General features: G+C 32.5%; 1 non-coding gene across 2 annotated transcripts; it reads right to left on the bottom strand.

Annotated features, from left to right (window-relative positions):
* Positions 1–1,372: 1,372 nt before the first annotated feature.
* Positions 1,373–5,115, bottom strand: LOC100797138 (uncharacterized). Of its 2 annotated transcripts, XR_418050.4 has the most exons (4): positions 4,882–5,115; positions 4,348–4,752; positions 3,019–4,261; positions 1,373–1,915 (listed from the first exon to the last, which is right to left on the bottom strand). It is a non-coding gene; the product is annotated as an uncharacterized protein (transcript). The 2 variants fall into 2 exon arrangements; XR_005888520.1 differs by having other exon boundaries at positions 3,019–4,752.
* Positions 5,116–12,169: the final 7,054 nt, after the last annotated feature.

Below are 12,169 nucleotides of genomic sequence, written 5' to 3'. Positions count from 1 at the left end.
AATGGAAGTAGAGAATGATGCATGAGGATGGTGGGTTGTGGTACGAGATGATTAAAGCCATGGGTGGCAACATCTTGGTAAAAATGGAGCCTCGACCAAACAATCTTCTTGGTGGAGGGACTTAGGAAGGGTGTGTGGGGGGAGGATGGTTTGATGATAATATGGTGTCGTGTGTAGGTGATGTGGGTGAGATAGTGTTTTGGAAACATAGATGGGTGGGTGAGGAGAGATTGATGACAAGGTTTAGTAGATCATTCCGGAATTCAATGCAAAAGGATTATGTATCGAGGGATTTGGGCAAGTGAGATGGTGAGTTATGGGGGTGGGATCTTCAATGGAGAAGCAGGTGGTTTACGTGGGAAGGTGGAGATGTGATAGCAATCAGGACTAGGAAGAGCACAATCACAGGCCCAAACGTATTGGTAAAAAGCCCCAAGGATGGGAGGATTATGTCCACTAGGCTGTTAGAATCAAAATCTTGGTATTAATGTAATCGTGAATTCTGTTGTAGTGGAATTGCTATTTCTATTATAATAGAGTCTGTAGTGATCCAGGTGTCCATTAGTGAATGGTGCTGTTAGAACGATATGTTGTTGGTGTCTAAAGTCGTATAACCTATATATATGCACGAATGAGTATAGAATAAAGGCATGAAAATTTATCAGCTCCAAATTTTGCTCCTTTCTTTATTTCTGGAGGTTCCTTACCTGACCTCAATTGTAGGTAGTTTTCTGTTTTTACCACGATCCCTATCGTTCATAACTTTCAGACAATTGTCAATGGGGTATCTCTGAAAAAGCACCAAAGGCCCAATTGGAGGTGGAAGCTAGAATCATTGGACCTTTACTCGGTTGCATCGGCGTACACTCTACTACAACCACTACTAGAATTATGACGTTTTATGTCGGTTAAATCGCCAATTTTACGATGGTTTTGAACCGTTGTAAAAAGCAAAAACAATTTAACGACACTTGGAAAAATCATCGTCGTATGTATAACTTTTTACGACAGTTATCTTAATAACCGTCTTAAAATGTTTCTAGAATCTAAAATGGTTATTATAACAACCGTCTTAAGAAGACATTATTTTCCAGCACATATTACGACGGTTGTAAGAGCAACCATCTTAAAAAGAGACATATACTGAGACGGTTATTGGAGGCCGTCTTAGTATGTGTTGCCTTTCTAAGACGGTTATTATCGGAACCGTCTTAGTATGTTTAATTTTTTTTTCTTCAAACGACATACTAAGACGGTCTAATAATAATAACCGTCGTAGTATATGAAATATATTAAGACAGTTATTTCTAGAACCGTCTTAGTATGTTTAAATTTTTTTGTGGGTTTCTTTTGTTTTTTTTTGTTGCTCTATGTGACATATGATAAATATTACATCAACAAAAATAAAAATTGTTAGTGTATATAACTAACAGAATTGTAGACCACTACTTATTATATAAACATTGGTTAAAACCATGAACAAATAATAGTCTAGGATAAAAAAGGCAAACTGAAACAAAAATAAGATGAGAGAACAATTTGTATTTTAGGATAAAAAAAACTACAAAATCACAATGTTACCAAATATTGTTATAGCTTTAGAAGCAACTCACTTCTGGTTTCAAGAGTTTAAGCAACTATGGGATCACAATAATTGATTTTTCAGGATAAAAAAAACTATAAAAGCAAATTTTACCCGAGCAGATGTTCTCTTGTGAGCATGGTACGTGGGTCCATCTTTACATGTCTCGATCGGGAATCTTCATCCAAGAACTCATCAACTAGTGGGATTACCTGCTTATGTCTGCATTTCGTTGTCCGAGGGGACCTCTTCCCCTTTGGTTGGAGTTAGATGATCTCCCCTTCCACTTGTTGGAGTTCACGTGAATAGTCAATACCCAATTCCAGCACACCACTTTATATTGCAAATAATTCAATAATTCAATTAGATGAATCACAAAAAAGTTATAATCATTTAGGAAGGCATTCCAGGAAGACATAATATCAATGATTTTTCAAGACATTATCCAGTAAGGAATAAATACACATTCAAATGCAAGTATTGTAAATATATTTTTTAGTATAGAAGTGTTAATTAAAACTCATTTAAAAGTTTAACATTCGTTAGACTTTCTTCCTCCATATTATATTATATACAAACTACATTTGATTGTACAATCAATTTTCACTTCCAGTAATGATGTCGTGTTCAATTGAGTGAAGTTTTATGCTAAATTTTGGATCATCACAAGCAAGAGTCCAATACGATCCCCAACAATAATTGGACGGCAACAAATATAATACTCATCTTTTAATCCAAAATAAATATTGCACCATATAACAAAAATACGCACTTAGTATGTGGTACAGGGAATTAAGAGAATTACATAATTTTGGTTGATGATATTCTAGTGCATTATGTTGACAATGGCAATTTGGAAAATGTAAGCATGAGCACACAAACAATTAAACAAGAGAGATGGAAGATAAATGTTACAGCAATTGCAGAGGCTCCTAACCCAACTCATTCCCTAGGATCCTTCCTATAATAATTTCCAAAGTAGAGGATTGTTGCATAGTACCACAGAGGTGGACATAGAAATCCAAAAAGAATTTTGAAATTAAACACACAAAACCATAAGACAAGATTACAAGAAGAAATTTGGGAAGACAGTAAGCAGATAAATTACTTACTGTCATAACAAAAATATAAGGCACATGTATTAAAGTTGTTAAAATACAATATAGAAAAAAATACAATATAGCAAAAAATATCTTATATAAGGCTCATGTATTAAAAAATAGCGTGTCGTTCAGCTAGTCTCTTGTCTTGACTTTCAAATATTTCTTGGTTTTTTTGTTGCACTTCCAACCAAAATAGGAGCTTGATTTAACTATTTTTGTTTTATTTTATTATATAAACGACTTATATAGAAATACTTACATTATGATAAGTCATAACAAAAATATAAGCTATGTTATTCTATAAGAATAAAGTAAGAATGCTAAGATCATTACCTGGAGTAAATCACCAATATTAACAACCAGAGCTCGGGGGTTAGGTTTGACACCAACCCAATTTCCATCTTTCAAGTCCTGTTCATGTTTCTTTGGAATGTTAATTGATATCAGTATGAGAAGAGCTTCAGAGATTAAAATAGAATCTACAACAAATATATCATGAATGTCATAATGCCTTTTAGCTTCTTAGTTAATTATTATTATATTTTATTTTTTTTAATTCATCAATAAATTCCTAACTGTTTTAATACTTTAATGTCTTATATAGGACATGGTTTCCATTCTCTAGAAGGACCACCATACAAGCCCATGAATTATTATTATTATTATTATAAAAAGTTCATCATATTTAGATGGATGGTCAAGATTATAACTTGAAAATTTAAATATGATATAAATTATACCCGATCGAGGCAACATCACGCGGCTGGACCACGTACTAATCGTTCAGAACATTAATTAAAAACATACAAATCTCTGTCTTTGGAAAAATTTAGCATAGGAAACGTTAATACACTATTCAAAATTGCAAACTATTGAGATGGAAACTTACAGAAGACGTACACGTTATAAGTTTTACTGCACTTATTTAATAAACGAATCATCCATTTTTCTATCTCCCTATGTTTTATTAGTATATACTAATAATTTCACAATTAGGTGAATTGATTACTTTTTGTCTATTTAAAATTTATCGACTAAGTATTGTTTTGTATTTCATAATTTATGCCAAAATCTATTCTATTTATTTTTTTATAAAACGTAAGAGTAGTACCTTAAATGTTTTTTCTAATGTTTTTAAACTAAAATTAGAGTTTCACTTAGTAACTCGCACAATAAAGACAATAAAAATTGAACACTTTACCAAAGTAAAACTCTAATTTTAATTAAAAAAATAGTTATATAAATACTTATAATAATACACTTCAGTAAAAAAACTATGCATGAATAAGTAAAAAACTTGGATAATTAGAAATAGAGGAAGAGGGAGTTAAGGTAACAATTTTTATTTTTGATTGTTTTTTTTTGTTCTCAAAATTTACTTTAATTGCGAAAGCTAAAAACTTTTCAAGAAATTAAAGCTTATAGTTCGAGTACTATAGGCCCATGAATTTTGTCAGACCATTGCTTTCTCTCCCTTTTCATTTTCAAAGTTTATCTCAAACATTTTAGCAAAATTTTGGCCCAAACAATGAGAAGTTGCACCTTGGATACCACGACCAGTGTTTGGAATAAACGCCTAGCAAAATTGAACATCAAAATTTTATAAGCAGCTTAAACCATTAAAATAACATAACTGTTTATGCAAGAATATCAGACATATACCTCAACACCGCCAAATACTCTTCGTATATACACCTATATAATTCCAGAATCTCAAAAACCTGAAGCAGTATAGTTCAGAATATTTTGAAAACAAATTTCCAAAAGATGGGACATCAGCCTGCTTGGGTGGACGAAAAATACAAAGTAACATGCAGATAGTATGTGCCTAAAGCAAAAGGGAAGATCATAACTAACTTAAGTACTACAGAACCCCAAGAGAAGGGCCTTGACAACTCTTCATTAAGCATGCAAAGACAGAAGATGACGAAATCAAGGCAGCTTATACAACTGACTGATTCAAAAAGACAAATTCCTAAAATAACTATTTAATGAAACACCTCTGCATCTGCTTCATCCTTTGTTGCAAAAGCAGTGTGCCCTTCTTGCCAAAGAAACTGACGACTCCTGAAATCAAAACTTCTATAAGCACCACACAATGGACTAGACAAAGTTCCATACTATAAATTAGTTTACATAACAACAAGCAGGGCATAGATTTTTTTAGTCTTGGGGGATAGATTTTTTTAGCCTTACCCTTGCAAGCAGAGAGGCTGTTACCAGGACATGGACATGAACGCATGACCTCTAGATCAGGCCAAGGCTACCCTCTTTATATTGATAAGATATTTAACATGTAACAGTTATTATTTCTCCAAATCTTTACAACCAAACCAATCTATAGGATATTCTGGGAGAATATTCCTTAGTTAAAAAAAAAAACTTAAACTAACTTATTGAACAGTCAACATTACATGGGCCAACAGATTCACAAACTCTCACCTCAGGAGCAAAATCCTCAACGTGGTCCTTCTCCTTTTGTAGAATTTCAGGAGATACAAACAATGGGAAGTAGCAGGTCTTGATTTTCATTTTCTTTATTTCTGGATCGAAAAACTACTGCACATTGTTTTCGAAATTAAAGCAACTCTGACTTATGTAAATATTTAAAAGAAATAAATCTGCAATTCTGTATTCATGTTCTTGCAATATAGCACTCATGCATTAAATGAAACTCTAGTATAAAGCAAGTACACTATACACAAACGCATCCCCTTATTCATTTATCTAAAAAATAAAAATAAGAAGAAACTAACTTGCATGATCTCCCATATTGCCATTGACCAAGGCCTCAGAATATAGCAACCGGAAATATCATAGTACTCAACCATTTCCGCATTAACAACAACCTGCCAAATTAATCCAAATCCAAAGTCAACCAAAACACACACACTACTAAAATTGTCACACACTAAAACCTTGTGAACTGTGGGATCTCCTTCGTCCTTGTCCGAAGACAGCGGCCTCATCCTGACAATAACCTACAAAGAAAAAAAGGAGTGAAAATCGGCACACAGATCATTACCTTGATGCCGAAATCGGAGGGTGCAGGGAGGGAATTGTTGGTTACGACATCGATGGCGGTGAGCTTGCTCTCGAGAGGGTTGGAAGAAGGGGGTCTCGGGGGCAAGGGGCTCTTCAATTCGGCAGGGGAGGGAGTAATGAGATTGAGATCGAAGAGGGAGTGTTGTTCTCTTTGGAGGGTTTGTGTTTGCGAGAAGAGGGACGGGGTTTGGTAGAGCTGGTAGTTGGGGTTGGGCTTGGCGAAGAAGGAAGCTCTACTGTGTCCGTGAGAGGGTTTCTTGGGAGCATAAAGCGCTTCATTTTTTTGGGGGCAGAGGAAGAAGGAGAGAGGCGATGGAAATGGGTATTTTGATGGCGGGGACTACAAAGGTGAGTAGAGAACATTCAATAATGCATAAACCTAATGGGCTGGTGTGCAAAAAGACTAAATGCAACCAATGCGGTTTTCATTGAAACCTGTCGTTGTTGTTTTACCAAGAATTACGAAAATGCCAACCAAGCACATTCTAAGACGATTATTAACGATCGTCTTAGTATGTATATCGTAGAAAACAAATTTTCGCTACTTAATTACAAGTTTGCCACCACGTTACATTCTAAGACGGTCACATATTAACTATCTTAGAATGTGCGTCGTAAAATGCTTCTTTTGTAGTAGTGAACAAACAGACATGTTGCAGTTTGATAATTTCTTCAAGTTCTTATGGAAGGTTAAGGCACCTCCATCGGTGCTTCTTTGCGTGTGGAAGGTTGTAATGCAGAATTTTCCAACACGACCTAATCTGAGGAGGAAATGGATTTTAGCGCAGGACAATTTGGGTTTATGCACATTCTGTGGGAGGGAATCGAAAACGGAGGCCCATCTGTTGCTATCCTGTTATGTGTCTGACAGAATTTGGAAATATTGGTATGATAAGGTTGGTGTTTTCAAGTGACTTTTCCTAATGATTTTGTGCTTCACTATTGGTAGCATGGATTCATGGTCAGTGGGAAAGTAGGATCTAAGTCATGTTGTCTAGTCTAGACACCTATAATCTGATGCCTTGGGAGAATGAGGAATGACGTGATTTCCAACAATGGGGTGTTATCATTTGAAGGTCTTTTAGATGCAGCTTATTTGAAGTCTTGGACTGGATACATAATTAAGTGAAGTGGTTTAACTACTCGTTCTTTGAATGGGCTTTGTCCCCTGCAACTTGCCTTCTCAATTTGGATGGATAGTGATAGTTCGTTGGGTTATGTTGTGCTTTAGTTGTTTGCTCCTTGTTTCTGGGGTAGGGGGACTGTCCTACGCCTTATTTTTTGTTATGTTGATGTTGTTGTTGGCATGGTATGGGTATGCGGGTTTTATGCAGATGCATGGTGCTTTGTGATTTGCTTTGGGCACTTCTTGTTCCCATCTCAAGTTTCTTACATAATAATACATTTGTCTTCTATAAAGAAAACTGGTTAAAGATACCTTGGCTCACATAATCCTTATATATATGGGTTAAAGATACCCCTTGCAGTGCACATGCTCTCCCTAACTTTGTAGCAAAACATAAGGATATAGCTAGTGTTGTTATTTTTTTGCACCCTTTATTTTTCTAATTTGACCCACTACTTTTAATTTTTTTATTTTTCATCAATTTTTATCTTTTATTATTTAGTTTCTTTCACATGTTTTACTGGATGATTCACTCATCTCTTAGTTTTAATGAAAAAAAAATATAAATTTAAGATGACTAATTATTTACATGTAAATAAACATAACTTATCAGTTGAAGCAAATATGGTAAAATCTTTCTAATCTTAAGTAGTTGTTATCATTGTCCGCTCTCATTCACTATAATTTGTTTTATACTAAATCATTTTCAACATCCAACTATCCTCAATACTTAAAAACAAATATGATATATTATTTAAGTATAATCCATTTATTTCATTTTGTATAAGGATATGGTTATAAAGACAATATTTTGTGAAATGATATTATCTTTCCTTTTATAAATGTCTAATGTTTGAAATTAGAATGTGAATGACAGATTTAGAAGGAATTGATTTGTGATCATTCTCGCTAAGGACAACATATCACACATGCCATGATTACGCTAATTTCATCTCTTCCCTGTTGACACCAAAAGAACAAGATATACAATGGTCAAAAATTGAATGCACAAGATCCCACAATGATTCGATCATCCTTCTCCTATAAAAAGCACATCAAAGCCTAGCACAAGACTTATGGACAATATTCATACATTGAAAAGGAGCAAGAAAGAATTAAGGAGAGATACTACTTTGTGAAACACAATGCTTATTGAGTCTATCCTTTGTGTAGCAAAGACATTGTACTAAGGATTATTTTTTTTGTAAATGTACTCTTTGATTGATAGAATCTGTGATTCGACAAACTATTTATTTTTGAAAGCCAAAAGTAGCTTAGTAACAAAGCAATACTTGAGTGTTCTTAGATTCAGGAAGAGTCAAAAGGTTGAGTTGGTAGTGACCTAGAGAATACTTGTAAAGCCAAAAGTGATAAGTTAGAATACTTGTAATCAAATATTGATTAGTGGAACTCTTCATAGTTTTGTGAAGGAGAATTAGACATAACTCAAGTTGAGTGAACTAGTATAAACTAAGTGTTTCTATTACTATTTTTAAGTTTCTCTGAGTATTTCTTAAGGCTTATTACTCACACCACTTTGCACACAAGTTTTATATTGAACTGCTCTTTAAATTATTGTTTTGCTAATCACTGAATGACAATCCATAACTCTTTTGTGAAAACCTAAGTTCTGTCACTAGACATCAATTCTTTGAGAATACATTTTGATTGTAAAATCACCTTCATTGTGAAAAGCTTTCTAAGTTTATCTAACACACTATTCAACCCTCTTCTAATGTGATTTCTTATATTTCACTTTTTAGGTTATTTGGTTAGACATTTCATTCTCTTTTAGAAGTTAAAATATGTTTTTGGTCCTCTAACATTTTTAAAGTTCGGATTTAGTTTCCTTAAAAAAATCGTTCACTTTTTGTCTCCTAATGTTGAAATACATGACATTTGCTTCTCAAAGTATTTTTAATAACACTTTATAAAGGAACAAAAAGTGGTTTAGATAATGCTTATGGATCAAAAGTGGTTCATTTTAAAATTAAGGGACAAAAAGCAAACATATATTTTTAGAAAGATTAAAACTAAACTTCAAAAATTTTAGAAGAACAAAACATATTTTACTTCTTTTCATATGTATGATAATAAATATTCATTTATTTTAAATAATTTTCTCCCATTAACACCAAATTTTGGATTTGCTTGTACCTTTTATTAATGTGTTTTTTAGCAAATAAAAAGGCTATAAAATATATTTGTGGTTCTTAATAAATGTCCGAATTTTGTGTTTGATTCTTAATAAACTTTTTTTCGTTTTTTCTCTTTGATAAAACATAAAATTAGCAAATATAAATTCATTAATTCATCGAGGACTAAAAAAAAGTGCTAATTTATTAGGAATGAGTAACAAATGATTTTTTTATCAAGAAATAAACACAAAATTCACTAATTTAATAAGAACTAAAAAAAGTGTTAAGAACTAAAAACAAAATTTTATTTTATTAGGAATTCAATGTAAAGAAATTTTCTATTAAAATAACAAATACACAATTTAAATATTTATTAGGGATTGAAATCACAGAAAAAAAAACTATTTTAGTCACCAAAATATATAATCAATGTGATTTAAAAAATATATTAAATGTGCGGATGAAATTTTCAAAAGTAAAATATGTTTTAATTCATTATATTCGGTTGATTTTTTTTTTAATTTAATTAATTTTATTAGAGGATCTTTTTGGGCACAAAATACGTGTTGCAAGAATAAAAAAATAAAAAATATTCTAATAATATGCAATTGTATATTATCTAATATTGTATTGTTAATAACAAAATAAAAACCAATCAAAAAAATAGAATATTATAATAATTTAAATATTGAATACATATTTAATTATTTAAACCGACCAGTGTGCCATTAGATTAGAACATTGTAATTTTACGTCTCGTAGATACCTATTGCAATTCCTCTTGCCAGGCTTCAATCTGTGATCTGTCACGCCCGGTTCATTTTCCGGCGCTCAAGCTTCTGTGTTACAGGTCTCTCTCTCTGTCTTCTTTCTTGGTTCGTTGAGTTGTTTGTTTTCTTCAATTTATTTATTTAACTTTCTTGATCTAGTTATCGTGGACTATGATTGATGTTGCTGAGAATGATTTTGGGTGATTACCTTCACTTTACAGTTTCTGGTTTTTAATTAGGTTTTGCTTATTTCGTCCTATCTGCACTTGGCTCTTGAGGATTTGTGTAATTTTAAGGATGTAGAATTAGGGTTAATAATCTTGCAATGTTCATTTAAGCACCTCAATTTTTAATTTTTTTTTTAATCAAGTGTACTTTTAGGCGCTTTAGTTTATTGCTGATTAGGTAAATCAATGTATATTCTGTGAAAAATACTAATAATTAAAATTGCTCGAATTATGCTTGACAAAAGGTCGTCCAAGACATGATATGCTCAAACTAACATGTAATGGTTTTGAGTGCTGTTTTGAGAGAGGTTGAAGGCTGAGAACTAAATGCCCTAACATTTTTTTTGTCTAACGCTCCTCGGAATGGCCCTAAGCAATTGTCGTTTTTGGGTGAGGTGTTTTTTCCCTGAGTTTACTCGCCATTTCACCCCTGAAATCACGAGTGAAATTGCAGTTTCACCTGAGCCTGCTTGAGTTTACCCGTGAGCCCACCGGAAACGAGTTTGCTTACTAGTTGAACAGATTGATGGCTTCAAACTTGTAGAGTCATCTGTTTGATTCTACAAGTTCTCTCACGAATTTAGCAACCATGTTTGAAACCCATTTTTTTCCTCCATTTTGGTGGTGATTGGCTTAGTTATGTAGATTAGCTTGTTGCTAGGTAATTTGCTTAATGATTATTGTGGTTGATACAAAATCAAAGTGCTATGGTGCTATAAAAATATTTCTGCATAGTTTTTTTGAAGCGCCATGCAGTCTTTTATTTCCCAGATGGTGATGCTGAATTCCTTTCCATGTTATCTTTGCTCACGGGATGGTTAATGTTGGGAAATCTAATTCTAAATAGCTTCTGTAATTAATTTGAATTTAACAGTATTAGTTCTCTTTGTAGCATCTAGCAACTGCTGATTGTTTTCCTCTCATGTTACTTTTTCGTTTTCTCTTTTATGACTCTTTTTGATGTTCATTGTTCAATAATTGTTCTAGCTATTATCCTAAATAAGTTGTTAAAACATGAATTCATGCAATGCCTCTTCAAGAAAGTAATGAATTTAATATGTGTGTTCACTCTTTTGTTTCTTAGTTCTTATATCAATACTTATTGTTATCAGAAATAGCACACTATTCAGGAATATTACTTTTGCTGCTTATCTTACAGTTTTGATGATTATGATGTTTTATTTATTTGTTTATTTTTATGCTGGGGGTAGAGAGGGGATAAAGTCATTCATAACGTCATATCTTATTAAAATGGTAGAAATGAAATATAATAAAATGAAATGAAATCAATTCTGTTTTAATAAATGTCAAACATAATAATTAATTTCCAAATACATTTGAATCCCATTTCTTATAATATGTGCAAAACATGTGATTTGATTTCTAAATCATTTCAGTTCATTTCTATTATGTGTTTTCTAAATCAAATCATTTAGCATTTTAATGTTTCCAAATATGTCCTAATGGTTATAGTTATGGAGGAGCAATTCATACTTAGAGTTCCACCTAATGTGGCAGAGCGGATAGAGCGTCTTCTGAATGAAAACAATGCTTCTTCATCTGAAGACAAGTCACTAAATTTGATAGTAGCAGTAGTGATATATGTGCATTTGCACCAATGTATCATTAGATTTTAATGAAGGCTAATATGGCATATGTGAACACAACAGAGGAGGCTATTATGAGGGATTTTTGTATATAGGCCTTCTAGCATGTCCTAATATGTAGTCATTTTTATTCCAACCTGATTACTTAAGGAATTGACAAGTACTTCTTTACAAAACATGAAAGTATAACAATATTCAACATTTCAATTATTTGCATGTCTTTTTGATACTTTGGTACTCTTAATTGCCAGTAAAATTCATCATTTCAAATTTTAAAGTACTTTATTTCTCTATAAATATAACAAAAACAATCGATTGTAGGCTGCAACAAGTCGAGTTACCCGTGCGAATGCACGGGTACCATACTAGTTTTTTTTTTTTTTATCAAAAACATTAATTATTGATCATATTAAATGATCTACTAGAAGAACAATGTGATATTTAGTTTCCACCTTCACATGGAAATAATTTTGTGAAAAACATAACTAAAAAACACACACTCAAGAAACATTGTCCCCCTATATATGCCATTTTTAAAAAAATAAATCAAACTCAAAAAACAAAGTTTCTT

Source organism: Glycine max, chromosome 14 (genome assembly GCF_000004515.6).
Source record: "Glycine max cultivar Williams 82 chromosome 14, Glycine_max_v4.0, whole genome shotgun sequence".
In the NCBI taxonomy this organism is placed as follows: domain Eukaryota; kingdom Viridiplantae; phylum Streptophyta; class Magnoliopsida; order Fabales; family Fabaceae; genus Glycine; species Glycine max.
This window is presented reverse-complemented; position numbering and strand designations above follow the sequence as displayed.